The sequence below is a fragment of the Hyperolius riggenbachi genome, chromosome 1 (genome assembly GCF_040937935.1).
Source record: "Hyperolius riggenbachi isolate aHypRig1 chromosome 1, aHypRig1.pri, whole genome shotgun sequence".
Classification (NCBI taxonomy): Eukaryota; Metazoa; Chordata; class Amphibia; order Anura; family Hyperoliidae; genus Hyperolius; species Hyperolius riggenbachi.
This window is the reverse complement of record NC_090646.1, coordinates 575,110,432-575,130,925: the sequence shown is the minus strand read 5'-3', so window position 1 is coordinate 575,130,925 and position 20,494 is coordinate 575,110,432.

The window sequence follows — 20,494 nt, the reverse complement described above, 5'->3', positions numbered from 1 at the left end:
GCAGTGCAGCAGGCAGTCACAGTGGTACTGTAAGAACCCCCCCAGTGTACAGTATATATAGTGTGATCAGGGGCTTGGGTGAAATGTTAGTGGGTGGGGTTGAGGATACAAATACACCATGGGCCAAAATTAGAAGCAGATGGGAAAGTGAAGGGGAAAGAGTAACATGGTACAGGGAGATGGGATGATGGGTGAGCTTATGGGTGAGGACAAGCATCCAGCAAGCCACTCAGAACAAGTCAGCATTATACAGTCAGGGAGCATATTGGGACCATTGATGCTCGCTGCTGGTCTCAGGAAAACCGTTTTCTTGGATAGGAAATAGCTTCATATTTCAATAACAGAGTGACTTTTGATGAAGGGGCAGCCTGTGCACCTCAGCCTCAGCCAGTCTAAGAACAGAGGAGGTGGAAAGTGAGGAGACATGTTAACAAGTAGGCACATTTTACAGAAGAAAATAGAAAAAGGCGGGCAGTGGCTGAAAAAATATGCTGCGCATACTGGGCTAGTGTGAAGAATCAGGATAACGGATTTATATACGCTGTTATTTTTATTATCTGAGGTTTATTTCATTGCTGAGATGGTAAATTCATGCGGAGGTACCCCACTAGATCCTTTATATGTGGTAACTGTTACAGTCAGGGCTTTAAAGGGTATGTGTATTTTCACACACCGCTGCATGTACTCACCTCACCTGGGTGGGGTCTAGCAGAAGCTAAATATGATCATGTACCACAAATTGTGTGTTTTTTCTTTTTTCTTTTAATTTTTTTTTATTACAGTCAGTAGGGCCTGTAGTTATGGGCAAAGCTATTTAAGTGTGACCTTTGCTGCTGCCCACAGCTAGAGGTCACTATTGGGAGATGGGAGATGGGAGACAGGCCACCACTGAGGTCACAGTGGCTAGAAATTAGCATGGGGGGGGGGGGGGGGGCAGTTGTAATATGTGACTATGCCTTAATTCACACTGTTTTCATATTTGATGCAGACATTCCAGAAAGGCTACCTTTGTAAAGTCAGTCAAGCGTCCCAGAGTTCACGTCACAATATATGCTGTTGCCAGGAGAGTGGGAGTTACTCCCCCAGAGCAGAACAGATCACCTATACCTATCCGCTTCCTTTCTTCGCTCCTTCGTATGAAGCAAAGGGAGGAGGGGGGGGGCTCAGCTCTTTGCACAGAGGGAAAGACTGGCTAGTGTCCCACCCCTATTTGTGGAAGTACCTTACATGTGTTTTTGTGTTTTGATGGAACAGGAGGAGCAGTCTGGATGGAACCTACACTGCCTGTCCAAAAAAAAGGTCACCACTTGAATTTAATCAAGAAAATCGTTAAGAGCCTCCCTTTGGATACCTACTGGCTACTGCATGGATGATTATTTTTCCCAAAGAATGAGGTTAGTTGGCTACCTAAATATACTCAATGACCAGGTTATTCCCGCAGTGAACTTCTCTAATGGCATGAACATATTCCAAAATGACATTGGCAGGATTCCTTGGGCTCAAATTGTGAAAGAATGTTTCAGGGAGCATAAGACATCAATTTCACACATGGATTGGGCTCCAAAGCTCAGACCTTAACCCCACTGAAAATCTTTGGAATGTGCTGGAGGACAGTATGTGCAGCGGTCAGATGCTCACATCATCTCTACAAGTCCTTCGCGAAAAATCAATGAAACTCTAGATGTTGTAACATTGCAGCAGCTCATCAAAACTGTTCCACACCAAATGCATACTGTAAACAAAAGGGTGGTCTAATGAAGTAATAAGAGCGGTCTATTTTTTCTCTTTTTTTTTTGTCAGGCATTGTGGCAGCAGGATAAAAGGGCACCGGCTGAGGGTGGCCGAAAAATGCGCCGCCATAGAATTTAATGCAATTATCGCTAATACAGCGAAAAAAGCAAAAAAAAAGGTGACAAATTTCATTAATTACATTACAACATTAGGTAGTTATCATTTTAGAAGTTTACAACGGTATCATTTTTGTCATATTATTTTGTTAATAAGTACAGATTTTACGTTTTCAAAAGTATTACCATTAATATATGTAAAAGGGTGTTTCTGCAGAGGGAGTGGTTACGGTAAGGCACCACCAAGGGGAGTGGTTAGGGTTTGTCACCACCTGGGCGGCGGTTAGATTTAGGCAACACCAGGGGGGGTGGTTAGGGTTAGGCCCCACTGGGGGGGGGGGGGTGTTAGGGTTAGGCACCACCGGGGGATTGTTAGGGTTAGGCAACACCAGGGGGGTGGTTAGGGTTAGGCGTCACTAGGGGAGTGGTTAGTTTTAGGCACCACCAGGGGAGGGTTCTGTGTGAGGGTAGGGGTGGGTTAAGCAGTATTGACGAAAAACCTAACGACATTTAACGTTAATATTTATTCGTTATTATTTCTCATTTGTTTTTAGAACAGTAATTATCGTTAATAAAGCTTGACGACGATGGTTCTCGTTAGCAAATTTCGTTAATACCTGGCGCCAAATTCATTAATAAGTCGGGCCCTTTTTTCACTGCGCCCTTTTTTCAGGCATGCGGCATTGTAGATTGCTGTTTCGTTTGTTAAGCAGCATCTAAAAGGCACAGGAAGACAGCTTTGCAAATTCAACAAGCCAGGTGGTAAAAGTTTTATTTTCCAAACTATGACTTCCTCTATATGATATGCATTAAAAATATGTACCTGAACTAGGACTTGTTTGTGAATAAACAGGTCAGCACACCAAACTCAAATGCAGGACATTTTCCAGCACTGATGAAGACAGCAAATATGTTTATGTGAATACGCACAACTGATCTATACTGTTTCATTTTCCTCCGTTAAGGCTGCTGTGGACATATATACAAATAGCAGCAGCGCTTGTGGTGCGAATGGACCCTTACCTGTAAAATATGTACACAGGTTAATTGCTAAAATGTCAGTGTGCAGACAGCGCACAACAGTTTTACCAGTGTTTAGGCAAGTAACATACTGTGCATTGCGTACATAGTGCATTTCCAGTTATGTAAACAACACTCACTTTGTTAGTATAACGCGTACCACACATATAGCGTAATTATAGCGTATTCTAGAAGCAATGTGTGCATTGCGTACACAACATACGTTATGTCATGTGTGCAGCGCAGTTATCATACTTGCGCAATGAGGTAACTTTGAGTTTGAAAAAATATTTTTTTTTTAGATTTTCTGCTCTTTCAAAACAGGTAACTGCCCTTTCCCCAATACTAAGAGTAAAGGCAGCCATAGATCTGGCAATGATGGGCAGATTCGACCAAGAGACAAATCTCTCTCTGATCGAATCTGATTAGAGGGAAATCTGCCAGCTGCCCATACACCGCAGACCGATTCCCAATCAACACACGCACCCACGTGTATGCTGGCAATGACATTGGGCACGTGTATGGACAGATGACCGAGCACGGAGCCAACGACAGACACGGACAAGTAATGTATACTGCACTGGGCACCAGAGGGGCACATTAGACATTAGGGGGGACAGCGTCGGGGGTTTCGTCACGTTCGTCATTAGTCCCGATATCGCTGGTGCTTATCTGATCGACCATAACGGCCCGACATCTAGCAGCATGTCTGATCAACATGCTCAGCCCAAAATTGGTCGCACTGTCGATCGGTTATGCACTTGGCTGGCGACACCGATTTGTATCAAATTCGATAATAATTATCGAATCATATGGTCAATCGGTCACCAAGTCGATAGATGTATGGGCACCTTTAAAGTATTATGGCTGCTCTCCTCTATAATTTTACCTGCTTGTAATAATAAGAAATAAGGAGAAACATTTTATCTGCTATTCTTTATCATTTATGTTAGAGGATGACAAGTAAAGGTTGCCGTATAACGCTTATTGATTTTTCCCATAATATGTGATAGAATCTACAAATCAATGCCGCAAATAATACTGATTGATTTTTTTTTTTCGTTTCAAAATTGATTGATCGCATTAAAAGGAAGATATCGCTGGATCGGAGGCAGGTCAAGCGTGTGCTGGTACTGGCATCTGATTTGTGGATGACCAACCTATGTTGGCAGAGCTAGCTCTCACCTGTCCACCACCACATCTCCTCATGTGTCCGGTGTCTTCTTTCCATGCCATGGTGCCCCTTCCTGACATGGTGCCTGTGTCATGTGACAAACACTAGAAGCCGAACACTAGAGGTCCAGCGGCATACATGCTGGACCCAGTGGCATAGCTAAGGCACTATGGGCCCCGCTGCAAGTTTTACATTGCCCCCAAGCACTCTATACATACCAATTGATACGGCGCGCCAAAACCTGCCAATGGCAACTACAGTGTCAGATGTGCTAGAAGGGAATGGGGAGCAGTTTGTTAATAATTCATATTATTCAAAGTACAGTATATATAGAAGCGATTATTATGAGCACAGGACCAATAGAGAGCTAATACTGATTGAAGTTGAGGAAGGGCCCCTTGGGGCCCCTCTCGGCCAAGGGCCCAATGTGGTTGCAAGCAACCTCTGCACCCCCTATGGCTATGACCACATGACCCAGGAGAGAAGACACAGGGCGAGGAAACCTAGCCATTTGGGATGTTTTGGTGGTTGGCTTCATTTTTCACCCATCAATGGACTGTGATTTTAGAGCTGTAAATTGAGTGAATGTCAGTTCTGTTGCTTAGTGGTGCCTAGTGATCTTACTTGTTTCCAAATTTCCTGCTGGACTTTTTACCTTAACCGAGACCTATCCATTGCATCTGATTATCAGAAATGACCACATTTGATAGTAGTAGCCTTTAGAGGTGTATCTGCATTACAGGTAAGAAACAGTATATGATGTGCCTGATCTGTGGTGTGGTTCTGCCAATACCCGGGACCCCCCACTCCACATGCAGCACCGCAGGTCAGGTGGACCAGTGCTCCCACTACCAGGGAAATAACCCACAACTGGGCAGCACGGTGGCGTATTGGTTAGCGCTCTCTTCTTGCAGCGCTGGGTCCCCGGTTCGAATCCCAGCAAGGTCAACATCTGCAAGGAGTTTGTATGTTCTCCCCGTGTCTGGCTGTCTGCTTGGGTTACCTCCGGGCACTCTGGTTTCCTCCTACATCCCAAAAACATACAGATAAGTTCATTGGCTTCCCCCTAAATTGGCCCTAGACTACAATAAATATACTACATGATACATACATAGACACATCACTATGGTAGGGATTAGATTGTGAGCTCCTCTAAGGGACAGTTAGTGACTATATTCTCTGTACAGCGCTGCGTAAGGTGTCGGCGCTATATAAATACTAAATATTAATAATAACTGTCACAGAATCAAATTGCCAAACACAATGAAGTGATATCTCACTCCCACACAGCACTTTGCCATTTAAATTCGTCCGCAGACAGCGTTGTCAACCATTGAAAGGTGCAAATACTTGTACCTGTTTAGGCAGTAGCAAATCTTGTAAGGGCTGAGATGGACGGCCATTGACATGAGAGAGCACTCATCATAGGTTATGTGACCAGCAGAGGGCAGCGTGTGCAGGTGCCCCTCTCCAAGCCCCCCTCCCTATCACTGACCAGTATAGGGGCTTCAAAAGCAAAAAGTAAGATGAAAAATCACAAAAAATTGGGCACATGTAACGATCTGCTCAGCGGTCTGCACGGGCAGACAGCTGTTTGTCCATTCCTTAAGTCTGAGGGCTGCAGGTCTCTGGAAAAGAGACCTGCCTGTGCTTTGCAAGTTTCAGACCTGCTCTGCTGCTGAGCAATTTGCATACACTTGTCATGCAAATGGCCTAGCTGCCTCCTTTGAAGGCTTGAAGTATAAATACCATGTGATCCCAGAATCCATTGTTGCTCAAAGAGGTTTGTTCCTGCTGGACTCACCTGGAGTGTCAGCCACTGCTATCTTAGTATAGTTAATTCTTGGGGAGTGCTCCTTGCATTCCTAGTTTGTGCAGTCAGTATGTGTATAATTTGTACTGCCTATTCTGTCCTGTCTTGTCTGTCGATATTGCGCTGTCGCCAGCGGCGGTTGATAGCGAATCGCTCTGTCTTGTTTGGATCGCACTAGCCTCTAGCGGTAGCGGCTGTGGATACTTCTGATCTGAGTTCCTGGAGTGTAAGCTGGAGCAGCGGTTGCTACTGGCTACCTCATCTGTCTGTCTTGTTTGGATCGCACTAGCCTCTAGCGGTAGCGGCTGTGGATTCTTCCGATCTGTGTTCCTGGAGAGTAAGCTGGAGCAGTGGTTGCTACTGGCTACCTCATTTGTCTGTCTTGTCTGTTTGCGCTCATTTGTGGCTAGTTAGGGTGGCACGCTTATCACTGGGCGCCTATCGCGCGGTGATCGTGTCTTAAACACGTTCGCTGTTGCGAATGAGTGCGGTGTTCGCGTTTAGCTAGCGTTTGTTATTTTCTTTATCCTCTGATTGTTGTTTGCTGTGCCTTTGCTACTCTCATGCTCTGTCCTGCTCAGTCTGGTGTCACTATTTGGCAATCGCCATTCTTGCGATTGCGTTCCCACTTTGTTTCCGCCGTTGTGTGTTCACCGTCGCTGGGTGGCGACTAGTTTGGTGGACACACATTGATTCTGTCTCTGTGCTCTCTCTCTTTAGGGGCTATCTTGTCTTGTGTTGCTTCTTTTCGTACAATTTCCATCTGGCATTTGTGGCAGCGCAGAGGGTTTATTCCTCTGCACTCCAGAGCTCCATCTGCCGGTGGGAATTCCCCTCTACTGGTGCTTGCACCAAAAGCTGGGTTCTATTATTTTGACACGCTTGTGGAGGACTTCCGCAGTGTCAGCGCACATCTTGTGCGCTGACCACGGAGATATCCCACAATCGTTACAGCACATCTCATGTCACATAATCTACGATTGTGTGCAAATGAGCTCTCTCTCTTGCCTATGGCTGTCTATCTCAGCTCTTGCTAGATTTGGTTCTGCAGACACGGGTGCAAATATTTATTGGCTGACAAGGCTGTCTGTGGACCAATTTAAACGGTAAAGTGCTGGGTGGGAGTGAGCAATCATTTATTTGTGTTTAACAACTTCATTCAACACAATGTAAAATATTAGTGCTAAGAACCCGTTTGTTGACGGAGATATGAATTCCTGTGACATTGGCACAGTCATTCTGGAGATTCTACTGCAGGAATACAGTAGTGATCACTCTTGCTTGTTCCCTGGTGTAAAGTTAATACACACGTGAGAATTGTTGCCTGTTGGGGAGCTGGAAACGATCCCCCACGACAGTTTGGGAACCAATGCTATACAGACACATCGCTAGCCTTCAGGCAAATGATACGTTCTGTTGCTATGGAGAGGGGTGGAGGGATGTTGATCTGCATATAATGAAGCAAACTCCAGGGACCATATTCAGTTCACTTTTTCTCCTGAGTTTTCTCCTAGGAGATAATTTTTCATCTTTGATTTAAAATAACTTTTTAGCACTTTACAATGGAAAAAGTACCAAAGAGTAGGTGAAAATGGACTATCAAAATTATTTTGGGTATTTGTTTGCTTGTTGGTGGTTTAACCACTTCACCTCCAAGAGTTTTTTTACCTGAAAAAAACAGCAATTTTCACCTTTCTTTGCTCCTTCCATTCATTCGCCTATAACTTTCTTACTACTTATCACAGCGAAACAATCTATATCTTGTTTTTTTCGCCACCAATTAGGATTTCTTGGGGGGTAATTTTTGCTAAGAATTATTTTATTCTAACTGCATTTTAACAGGAAGAACAAGAGAAAAATTGAAAAAAAAAAATCATTATTTCTCAGTTTTCAGCCATTATGTTTTAAAATAATACATGCTACCGTAGTTAAAACCCACACATTTTATTTGCCCATTTGTCCCCGTTTTTTTCGTTTTTTCAGTTTTGCGTCCATCCCTAATTGCAAGCCCATAATTTATAAAGTAACAGTAATATACCCTCTTGGCATACAAATTAAAAGTTCACCCTCTAAGGTAACTATTTATGTATTTTTTAATGTACATTTTTCATTTTATTTTTATTTTATACTGCAAAAAAGTTTGGGGCAACTATTGGGGAGTGTGGGAGCTAAGGGGTTAATCTAAAAAGTAAAAATAGGTCTTTTTATTTTAAAAAAAAGTTTTGGGATGTAATTGTACTATTTGGCCACAAGATGTCCTCGCTTATAACTTCCCTATGCATAGTATTACTACGCAAACAGGAAGCAATGCGTGGATGTGTAAGTATCAGTTTTGTGAAAGAAGGGGCCATCTAATAGACAGCTGCGTTCATTCACACAGGGACTTAGATCAATGAATGGGAACTGTGTTCCAATTTATCGATCTCCCAGGTAATGATCGGCTGCAGTGACGAGCGCGGGGTTGTGCAGGGTGGGGGGCGAGCAAGAGTGCACGGCGTGGGAGGGACATAGTAGCTATGCCTCTGCAAGAAATTATAGGAATTTGCAGGGGTGTAGTTGCTTTTATTTACAAGTTGTGAAAATATCACCTAGGAGAAAACTTAGGAGAATAGGTAATTGCATATGGGCCCAGCTGAGGCATTGGGGGTCACTAAGGATCCAGCACGACAGATCCTTAACGTGTGTGACCCCTGATGCCCGAGCAGGATTGATTGATGGCCGCTATACAGGACAGTTATTGGCTGAAATATTTGGTATTGGTCGTTTTGGCTGACCATTATCCCATGTGTGTATGTATTAAAGAGACTCCGTAACAAAAATTGCATCCTGTTTTTTATCATCCTACAAGTTCCAAAAGCTATTCTAATGTGTTCTGGCTTACTGCAGCACGTTCTACTATCACCATCTCTGTAATAAATCAACTTATCTCTCTCTTGTCAGACTTGTCAGCCTGTGTCTGGAAGGCTGCCAAGTTCTTCAGTGTTGTGGTTCTGTGATGCATCTCCCCCCTCCAGGCCCCTCTCTGCACACTGCCTGTGTATTATTTAGATTAGGGCAGCTTCTCTCTTCTCTCTTATCTTTTACAAGCTGGATAAATCCTCCTCTGAGCTGGCTGGGCTTTCACATACTGAGGAATTACATACAGGCAGAGCTGTCTGCACTCTGCAGGAAGAAACAGCCTGACACTTCAGTGGAAGATAGCTGCAGGGGGAAAGAAACACACAAATGATCTCTTGAGATTCAAAAGGAAGGGTGTATACAGCCTGCTTGTGTATGAATGTATTTTCTATATGTGGACATACCGTACATCAACCTACTTCCTGTTTTGGTGGCCATTTTGTTTGTGTATAAACAAACTTTTTAAAACTGTTTTTAACCACTTTTAATGCGGCGAGGAGCGGCGAAATTGTGACAGAGGGTAATAGGAGATGTCCCCTAACGCACTGGTATGTTTATTTTTGTGCAATTTTAACAATACAGATTCTCTTTAAATATTGAGATAATGCCAATGGGGATGATGCCTTACCGTACTACTCGCTCGGCTTAGGAGGCTTCACCTCTTATTACACAGAGATGTTGTCCACACACGTATACTGGGACATCCGCAGAAGCCTATAAATTTCCTTCCTGCCAGTTTTCATGTATTCATGTATCAACACATAGCAAATATAGCATTATACAGAAAAATATAGCATTACCAAATCTCCCGCTATTCTAAAATTTCACATTCCATAATTATTTTTTTATGTTCCTTGAAGGATCCACCTGACATTGTATAGTTCACAACCCTCAGAGTTTTGCTTTAAAGTGCACCTGAACTCTTACACAGGACAGAAGGAAAGCATAGAGAAATGCACCCTCTATGTACTTAGAGAGTTTAGCCTGTCATTCATTCATCTGTGAGAAATCACAAGATGTAATTTGATCTCTCAGCTGTGCCAGCTGGCTTCCTCGGAAAAGTTGTTAATTTGTAAACACAAGATGTTAACCCGTCTGCTTCCATGAAAGCAGTAAGTAGACACACTGCAGATTTATTGCAGGATTTGTGTCAGCTGTAACAAAGAAATGTGTTTCGTTAAATGCTGTTGAGTATATTTTAGAGCATAGAGGAAGTACTAAGTGCAGATCCACTTTAAAGAAAGAAACAACACTGAAGACAATGGTAAAGACAACACTGAAGACACTGGTAAAGACAACACTGAAGACACTGGTAAAGACAACACTGAAGACACTGATAAAGACAACTCTGAAGACACTGGTAAAGACAACACTGAAGACACTGGTAAAGACAACACTGAAGACACTGGTAAAGACAACTCTGAAGACACTGGTAAAGACAACACTGAAGACACTGGTAAAGACAACACTGAAGACACTGGTAAAGACAACACTGAAGACACTGGTAAAGACAACTCTGAAGACACTGGTAAAGACAACACTGAAGACACTGGTAAAGACAACAATGAAGACACTGGTAAAGACAACACTGAAGACACTGGTAAAGACAGACTCGTGGCTCAGCATTGGGTTTCTCAGCCCTATGACATTCTCATACACAAAACACATAGTGGAATTGGGTAACAGTATAATCTAATATTAATCACCTTGAAACAAGATATCCAGACTAACACCGGAGGATTTTGATAAGGCTGAGATGATGTAAGATATTACAGCATATGTTGTGGTCACTGTATACCTACCATTGCCTGAGGCTCTCGTGTAAGTTATCCGTCCCATGTGACATGGTAAATCAGGACAGAGTCTTGTGGGGTATGCACTATGACATCACTGACTGGGATTGGAAGGATTGATTGTAAAAGTCAAATAAAGGCTATTTTCCATCTATCTGTACTCATTAGCTGCATTTGCCATCCACACACAGAGCAGCCTTGTGGCTGCCTTGAAATGACCCTGCTGACCTGTCAGTTTAAGCCACAAACTGATTTTTATGCTGTGCCCTATTTTCTGAGGCACTTAAATTTGTGATATAATGAATTATATGTGTAGTACAGCTAATAAATAGAACATTAGTTGCACAGATATGAGTCTCGCAATGTTTCCAGTACAGGAAGAGTTAGAAACTTCACTTGTTATCTATGCAACAGAGCTTCTCTCAGCTCTCTGGCCCAAACTGGGTGAGCTACAGTGCTGTTTTCTGCAGCACTTACACATCAAAGAAACAGTGCTACACAGCTTCAGATAAGGTTTTTTTCTGCAGGGGAGTTCAAAGGGTCATTAGCTCTGCTTGGTTTCATAATTTAAAATACAGAGTGTAGTTTGTAAACTGCAAAGATTAGCGAAAGATGCAATGTTATAAACAAAAAAGCTATATAACTGAAAATAAAAATATGAGACTCTTTTCTTTGCTACTAATGTTTTATTAATTATCTGTACTACACATACAATTCATTATATCATATGTTTTTTTTCCGCTTCAGTGTCACTTCAAACTGCAAATGTCTGACAGTTGCTAGCTGAGCCCCATGACTTATGCAAATAAATCCAGTCTTTTTTCTTCTCCTGAATTTTGCTCTTGGCCAGTCAATGCAATGGGCTGTCTTTCCCCCAAATATGGCACTCTTTGACCATTGGTTTTAATGGAGGTTTCATACAAGAGCAGTTGAGGGGTGTAAAAACGTGTTTTTTTCCTACTAAGAGACCTTCTTGTAAACATCAAAAAGTTAGTGTTGCCTCGAACTCACTACTGGATCAAACCTTAAAGGGAACCTGTACTGAGTAAAATTATCCTACTAATATAATAAATGGGAAAGTTCGGATGTTTGGATGTTCGGATGTTTAGATGTTTGTTACTCGATCACGCAAAAACGGCTGAACGGATTTGAATGAAATTTGGCACACACATAGTACATTACTTGGAATAGAGGACAGGATACTTTTTATTCCCATAACTAAAAAGAGACAAATACAAATTTCACTGGAAAATGTAAACTGCACCCATTCTTACACTGTTACACTGGAGGTGTGTTTAGCTTCTAAGGGTAGAATGGTTAATTTGCATATATTCAGCAGTGATGCACTGGGAGACGTCTCAAGCTCACTCCAACCTGAATTATCGCAAATTCTTTCTGTTTTAAGAAAGCAAACTTTTGTTTTTCTTAACATCTTAGTAAGGGGGCTTTTAGGACCATTGTAGCCCCTTACACACTCCAATGAGTTCTGGGTCACCATGAGCTTGCTGTTTAGTCTGTACCTCTCAGTGTTACAAGCCCTACTCCATAGAGCCAAATTAATCCATGCCATGCACTGATGAGGATCAAACAATCCAAAACAGTCTGTATGCATGTTGGATTATTATGGCTCTGTACAAATTAACAAGCTGACACATCATTGCATTCCAGCGGTTCTGGAGGTGTGTTTAGCTTCTAAGGGTAACAATGGTTAATTTGCATATATTCAGCAGTGATGCACTGGGAGACATCTCAAGCTCACTCCAACCTGAATTATTGTGAATTCTTTCTGTTTTAAGAAAGCAAACTTTTGTTTTTCTTACACTGTTAATGGTAGGGTTCTCAAACTTTGCACAGTTGGTCTTTGGGTGACTAGGATTATTATTCAGAAAAGTGGTTGGAGCCTATAAAAGCCAATCAAAATTCACCTATTGATTTTCAAGGGGAATATTTACATTTCTGACATTCTTGCACTGTTAATGGCACAAGCCTCAAACCTGGTATAGTTGATCATTGGGTAACTGGAGTTTAATTTCAGAGGGGGTGGAGCCACAAATAGCCAATTAGATTTGTTTCATTCCAATGCAAATTATTGTTGCCAAACACCGCAAAGCTCACAAACTTGGTAATTGAGTAATTGATTAATTGTGTGTTAGGGTTAGGAAAGTGGGCACAGCCAACACCAGCCAAATACATAAGCGGGCAACTCAGGGTCATAAGTGGGCGGAGACAAATACAAATTTTACTGGGAAAATGTAAACAGCAGCCATTCTTACACTGTTAATGGTAGGGTTCTCAAACTTTGCACAGTTGGTTACTGGGTGACTGGGGTTAATATTCAGAAAAGTGGGTGGAGCCTACAAAAAACAATCAAAAATTACCTATTGATTTTTCAGGGGAATATTTCATGCGCTGTTAATGGCACAAGCCTCAAACCTGGTACAGTTGATCATTGCGTGACTGGGGTTTACATTTATATAAGGGGGTGGAGCCCCAAACAGCTAATCTGATTTGTTTCATTTTAATGCAGGTTATTGATGCCAAAGACCGCAAAGCTCACAAACTTGGTCATTGAATAATTGAGTAATTGTGTGTTAGGGTTAGGAAAAGTGGGCGCAGCCAACACCAGCCAAATACATAATCGGGCAATGCTGGGTCATCAGTGGGCAGAGACAAATACAAATTTCACGGAGAAAATGTAAACTGCAGCAATTCTTACACTATTAATGATAGGGTTCTCAAACTTTGCATAGTTGGTCACTGGGTGACTGAGATTAATATTTAGAAAAGTGGGTGGAGCCTACAAAAGCCAATCAAAATCCACCTATTAATCTTTAAGGGGAATATTTAATTGATGCCATTCTTGCACTGTTAATCACCTGTACCTGGTACAGTTGGCCATTGGGTGATTGGGGTTCAAATTCAGAAAAGGGGTGGAGCCACAGCCAATCAGATTTATTTTATTTCAATGCAAATTATTGATGCCAAAGACCGCAAAGCTCACAAACTTGGTCATTAAGTTATTTTGTGTTAGGGTTAGAAAAAGTGGGCGGTGCCAGCACCAGCCAAATACATACCTGGGCAATGCTGAGTCTTCAGTGGCCAGAGACAAACACAAATTTCACTGGGAAAATGTAAACTGCAGCCATTCTTACACTATTAATTGTAGGGTTCTAAAACTTTGCACAGTTGGTCAATGGGTGACTGGGATTAATATTCAGAAAAGTGGGTGGAGCCTACAAAAAACAATCACAATTTACCTATTGATTTTCAAGGCAAATATGTAATTGCTGCCATTTTTGCACTGTTAATGGCACAAGCCTCAAACCTGGTACAGTTGATCATTGGGTGACTGGGGTTAAATATTTAGAAAAGGGGTGGGGCCACAAACAGCGAATCAGATGTGTTTCATTTCAATGAAAATTATTAATGCCAAAGACCACAAATCTCACAAACTTGGTCATCGACTATTGACAATTGTGTGTTAGGGTTTGAAAAAGTGGCCAGAGCCAACAGCAGCCAAATACATACCCGGGAAACATTAGGACATCAGTGGGTGGAGAAACATACAAATTTAACTGCCAAAATGTAAATTGCAGCCATTCTTACACTGTCTGTCAATGGCAGAGTTCTTAAACTTTGCACAGTAGGTCACTGGGTGACTGGGATTAATATTCAGAAAATTGGTTGGAGCCTACAAAAGCTAATCAAAATTCACCTATTGATTTTTCAAAGGAGTGGAGTCACAGCCAATTAGATTTATTTCAATTCAATGCCAATTATTGATGCCAAAGACTGCAAAGCTCACAAACTAGGTCATCATTGAGTAATTGTGTGTTAGGATTAGAAAAAGTGAACAGAGCTAACACTAGCCAATTACATACCTGGGCAACGCCGGGCGACCAGCTAGTTTAAAATAAACACATGAGGTAACTTCAAATGAACATTAAATAGTTACCTTGCCATCAGTTCCTCTCAGAAGCTCACCATTTTCTTCTGACAATGATCCCTTCCAGTTCTGACAACATTTTGTCAGAACTGAAATATATCAGTTGCTGTCAGTTATATATCAGTTGCTGTCAGTTATAGCTGAGTGGACAACTGATGTGCCTGGTAATGTCCCTGACTCAACTGGGCGATGTTACAGTTTAACAGTGTGCTGACCAGGAAGCTGTTATGGGGTAATGGCCATTTTTAAAATGGAGGACGGAGAATTCTCTTGATCACAGTGGACAAACAGGACGTGGGAGAGGAGAAAGAGGTTGAGGAGTAGACTACACGGGATGTAAGTATGACTTGTGTATGTTTATTTTGACTTTTAATTTTCAGTTCAGGTTTTCTTTAAGGGGGAGTGCTACAGCTGAAAAAGAGGGATGACACCCTCTGCAAATCTTCAAATAAAGCAGGAAGCTCTCACATCCAATATGTATCTGTATTCGTTTGTCAATGCTGCTGCCTGAATGAATCACATGGCGTCCTACGAGTGTTCAGTGGAGCTCCCATTTTTTTCATTTGATATTACAGATTGATTGACACATTGCGGCAGACAGATATTGCGTATGAACAAATGTTGCCTTGATAAAGGGATCCTAAGTGGCTTCGAAACTTCGGCATTTTTATAAACAAAACAAATAAAAATACATATTGGATGTACCAGCTTCATGCTTCTTGTAAACATGGCTTAAAAGGCAAGAAGAGAACTATTGCTGATCAAATTACAAAGCTAAACTTCTAGTACTAGGCAGTCTGGTAACTAAATACTGTATGTATCATGTAGTGTATGTATCATAGTTTAGGGACAATTTTTGGGGGATGCCAATCAACCTATCTGTATGTTTTTGGAATGTTGGAGGAGACCCGAGTGCCCGGAGGAAACCCACACAGACACGGTGAGAACTACAAACTACGTGCATATAGTGCACTGGTTGGGATTTGAACGGGGACCCAGCGCTACAAGAGCTACCACTACGCTACTATGGTGTTGATAGTATTGTCCAAGGTTTGATCTGCGGAACTCACTTCATACTTAACCAACTTAATATCTAGTTGTTAAAACTGATGCTTTAGAGTTTAGTTCCTTAACTAAAGTAAAGTTTAACCTTGCCTCCCTTTTACCTGAAATGCTAAATTCAGCAAATGGACCCAGTGCTTGGGTAGCTTTGGCACTGTATTCGTGTTTGGGTGCTGATGCATCATTCAAATGACTAGAAAGTAAGGGAAACCCCAAAAACATTGGCAAACGAACACAGAAACAACAGCCACCAGAAACTACCTGGCACTAGAGCAGCAGGGGCTGAGCCTGTATCTTAGCCATGAAATCTCAACTCTTTTTTGGCACTACCTGGCTTTTGTACATACTTGAGGTAATCTCAGGAACCTCAGTGCTGGATTTCTTCATTGTGTTAAAGTGGAACTTTGAGGAACTTCATTGCGTTAAAGAGAAACTAACCAAGATTTGAACTTCATTCCAATCAATAATTGATACCCCCTTTCCCATGAGAAATCTTTACCTTTTCTCAAATAGATCACAGGGGTCTGTATGGTTGATATTGTGGTGAAACCCCACCAACAGTGTGATGTGTTAGGAAGTGCAGTGATGTACCTACAAATCATAAGCCCCCCTCCCCAGCAAAATTTGATAGACTCCCACTCATGGTAAAACTCCCTTGTCCCACACCCCATGGGACAACTAGAGGTCACATATAAAATGTTACCACCATGACCCTCATTAACAGTATGACAACCATGACTCTATACATCCATAACAAGTATGTCCACAACATTCCCTGCCCTGGATGGGGTATGTATACCCCATCCCATACGACGTGGTTGAGGCTCCCACAAACCAGGGCCCTCCTGCAAGGGGTGATTTCCTCGTAGTTATGCCTCTTGTGGAAGACCGTATTGGTAAGACATGGAGTGGTATTGCTAGGACATGGGGAAGAATTATTTAAATTGGGGGAAAAGGAAGGGGTAATAACATTAGTGAAGGGAATTGCAAAGAATTTGAGGAGGAATAAATGTTAAAGTAAACTCAAGGTGAACCTTGGGTCAAAGAAAAGATACTTAAGAAGAGGGAACCCTCTGGATCCTGCAGAGGCTTCCCATGCTGTCCTACCAGTCTTGCCCCCCCCCCCCTGAAGATCATGACCGTGCTCCGCTTCATGCACAACCTCGGCTGTGTTACTGCGTAGGCACAGCCATACTTGTGCAGATGCAGTTTGGACACGGTTGTGCATGAAGCTCTTGTTGGATTTCTTTTTGAGGTCCACGAGCGGCAATGGTGGTCCAGATGTAGGGCATGGGAGGTCTCTGCAGGAACCAGAGGCTTCCCTCTTCCTGGGTAAGTATTTGTTTTTAGCCTCAAAGTTCACCTCGAGTACACCTTAAAGTTAGTGGGAGAGTAATTTAGTTTAGTGTGTTTATGTCGGAGTGTAAGAGTGTGAGAAGATGGTCGGCTATATATTGGAGAATGTGATAAAAGAACATAAAGAGAGCATGGGTTTTACTTGGGGGAATTTGGGTTAAGTGGGGAGGTTGCTAAGGGAGAGAAATGTTAACCCATGTTATAAAACAAGACAAATAACATTTATAGCGTGCTTTTCTACTGGTGGACTCAAAGCGGATGAGCTGCAGCCACTAGGGTGCCCTCAGTAGGCAGTAGCAGTGTTAGGGAGTCTAGCCCAAGGACTCCTTACTGAATAGGTGCAGGCTTACTGAACAGGAAGAGCCACAATATGAACCCAGGTCACTTGTGTCAGAAGCAAAGCCCTTAAAGTGAACCTCCGGACTAAAAATCTACTCAGCAGAACTGAAAAGGCTTGGTGTTTCTTTAACAGTTTCACAGCATCAGACCTTTGTTTTTCTTAACAAAGCATCATTTTTAGCTGCATTTTTATCTAAGCTCCACCCATCAAAGAAAAAAGCCCAGGCTTTTTTCCCTTATGCTGTGCAGAGCATGATGGGCTTTCCTATGTTGTTATTCACGTTGCCTAGCAACTGGGAGAGGTGATCAGCACACAGGACAGTTCAAACTGTGTCTCATGCTCCCTGTCACCTCCTTTCATCCAAAAAGATGGCTGCCATTATGAAATCAAACATTTTCCTGTTCTTTTAAAACAGGGTGGGTAAGAGATTATATTACCTATCTATTTTAATTAAAGCGGTTTAACACCCAGCATTACAACTTTGCTTTAAAAGATTGCTTACAGCTTACAAACTATTATGCCAGATTTTTTTTTTAAGCAGAAATTCACTGAATGGGTTAAACATGACATCTTAGTGTTGGATTTAACTAGGAATCCGCATTCGTTCTTATCTTTAGTTACAAAATGTATCTTTATTTGTTATACAAATAGACCTTTGAAAAGCCTGCCGGGGAAGCCCTCTTTGTTCTCTCAGAGCAGTGTTTGTTTGTTACATTGTAGATAGATACATTTGTAACTAAACAAGCAAGCACGAGGAGCATTTCTAGCTAAATGCAGCACTAAAATGTCATGTTTAATCCATTCAGTGAATTTCTGCTAAAAAAAAAAATCTGGCATAATAGTTTATAAGCTGTAAGCAATCTTTTAAAGCAAAGTTGAAATGCTGGGTGTTAGACCACTTTAAAGGAATACTATTGATTCACATATTTTTTTCAATTGACACAGGGATTGTTTGGGAAGTGCTGCTAAGTACTGGTGTATACATTTTAGTAGCAACTTCTTTGTTTACTGTTATCAAAATACATTCAAACTTTACTGACGCCAAAACTGACGGCTGACTGAGCCATGAGGAGAGGGGAAATTCCCCTCACACGTGATCAGTTAACTCTATGTGTAGCTCTGTGTGTGACAGAGAAGAGAGCTCCCAACAGCTGCAGCTCCTGTGTCCTGTGTTTCTGACTGAAGTGTCTGAAGAGAGCAGAGGAAATGTAACTAATTCTCACAGCTTTTCATACTGTTTTTGCTTTCAGAGTTTGATATGTTTGATATTTGCTTTCTGTATTCTGATATGCAACTCTGGCTGTGCATTGAAGCCGACACCCTTTCTGCAATTGATTTGGCCCAATATAGCTAAATCCTACCATCAATAAATTACAGCTTTTGCCTCTGATATTTAACATGAAAAGTAGGAAAATGTTTACACAGCTACTTAGACATTATTTGCACACTGTCATTTTAGAACACTTGGGTCTCGATAGTATTCCTTTAACATAACTAATGTAACTTAATGACAGTATGTTTGTTTAGGCTGGAGTTCTTCTTTAACCAGTACACTATCCAGCCCCCTCCTAGGGTTATAGGATCCAGCAAATATACATCCTATATTAAAATGTTCAAGTTTCTAGTTGACCACTATGGAACACATCACCCAGATTGGAGGCAGAAGACACTTTATGCTAGAGGACAAATTTGTTGTTAAAATAAGGCTGACCGAGACTCATTTATCAAAGAAAAGAAATAAAGGAGAACGTCCATTTGTTTCCAGTGGCAACTAGATTCCAGCTGCCATTTGTTCTTACACAAGGTACAAAAGGAAAGCAACAACATTATTATGAGCAACAACATTATTTCCTTTGACTCAGAGTGAACTTCACATTATTCAGCAAAGGCTTCAGCAATGAAAATAATGCATGAATATGTTAAAAAGTAATTATTCTCTGCAGAGCGTGTGCTGTGTGTTTCTTGGAGTCATTGACATTTCATATCCTACTTGTATTCCTTGTTTATGAAGAGGTTTACATAGGCAAGCAGTGTTCCATTCAGTGAATGGTGCTGCTGGTAATGTCATGGAACTAGCTGGAGAGGGTGAAGTGAATTGTAAAGGAAGCTGCTGTAGATGGCGCTATTGTTTCAGATAAATTGTCTTCTCTTTCTGCACAACAAGGCTCCAAGTCCCTCTACTGAGCAAATAACTGAATGAGCAACAGTTCACAGTGGCCCTTCCTTCCCAAGGTACATAGAATTACATGACTTCATTTCCTAAGGAAGGGGGGTGCTGAGGAGGGATCCAGCTCTCCTTCCCTGAACTGAACGTTTTCAGCTGGTGGTGATGACTCAGAGACAATATTTTCACTGAAAGGAAGGTGATGGCACTTAATGGCATGAACAAGGTGGATGTGGAAAATGGTCTGTGTTTACAGGCACTAAAAATAAAAGGACAATAGTGACTCAGAGAAAAGGTGGTTCATAGGGAAAAATGAGCAAGATGTGCTTTTATTGTGATTATTCACTTTTACTGTGTACTTGATTTATTATCCGCAAAACCGTTCATTTCAAAATGAAGCCAAGATTTACGTCCTGAAATACTACACTGTTTTTATTTAATTTTAGAGGATTTGCTGACTTTATTTATGCATCAGTAACATTAAACTCAGTGAAGAAAGTTCTGCCTTCTTTAGTGCCCAGGAGACAAAATGCAGGTTTCATAAATTGATACATGGGGCCAGGGTTGCTTGTAAACTACGCCAGTGCGAATCTACGCGTCGTAGTCCGCAACTACGCATCGTAGTTCATAGACGAAGTTTAAAAACTTTGCGTACGTATTTCCGCGTAGTCGTAGTACCGCTATGCGAAGCTTTGCCCGCTACGCGTAGTTGACGTATGTATTGCGAAGTCAACTACGTGTGCGGTAACTGCGTCTATACGGATCATTGCGCATGCACAGAAATATTATTGCCCTTCTATACGTATACAATTCTGCTTTGGAAGGTGGAATGTACGCATATATTAGTTCACCCATGCGTATAGTTAATTTTTCCGCATAAGGGCGTAAGCGTCCGCATAAACTACGCTTCGCACTACGCGAAGCTTTCGTATTTTAACGCGTAGTCTACGAAATGCAAACGTAGCGAAGTTTCTGATTTCGTAGCCATAGTTTGCGAAGCGTAATTGCGTAGAACTCCGCGTAGTTCCAGCATAGCGAAGTTGGCTGACTACGACCATCCCTACATGGGGCTTGACTCACA